The sequence below is a fragment of the Tupaia chinensis genome, unplaced genomic scaffold (genome assembly GCF_000334495.1).
Source record: "Tupaia chinensis unplaced genomic scaffold, TupChi_1.0 Scaffold000127_2, whole genome shotgun sequence".
In the NCBI taxonomy this organism is placed as follows: Eukaryota; Metazoa; Chordata; class Mammalia; order Scandentia; family Tupaiidae; genus Tupaia; species Tupaia belangeri.
The window spans coordinates 334851-335307 of NW_006159596.1; positions in this window are offsets into that span (position 1 = coordinate 334851).

Genomic DNA, 457 nt, shown 5'->3' on the forward strand with positions numbered 1-457 from the left:
CCAGTAGTCTAGATTAGGACTTCATAATGAAATAATGATATAGAAAAATAAAATCAGAGAGAGACCTACACACTGCCACGGATGCAAAAATCCATTTGGAAGTTTTCTCTTGGAAAGGATTACGTAGGATAGAGAATAGGACCGAAGAGGGAAATGACTTAAAAGGTGGGCTTGTGTTCACTAGAGGGGGAAAAAAAGCCATTCTATTGTAAGATACAGATCAAAGGTTAAAAGGCAAATGATACTACACCGAGGAACAAAGATGGAAGTCTCTACCCTCCAGACGGCACCTTTGCAAGTGTGACAACACAACTGGCATTGGCCGTAGGAAAAAACAGCTTGGAAAAAACCACTGGCGAAAAATGACCCAAAAACCCCGTTTCCCTTTTTCAGTCTGATCATTTGGCTTCTCTGAGTGTGGGACAGATTTAGACCTGAACCACCAAAGCACACGACG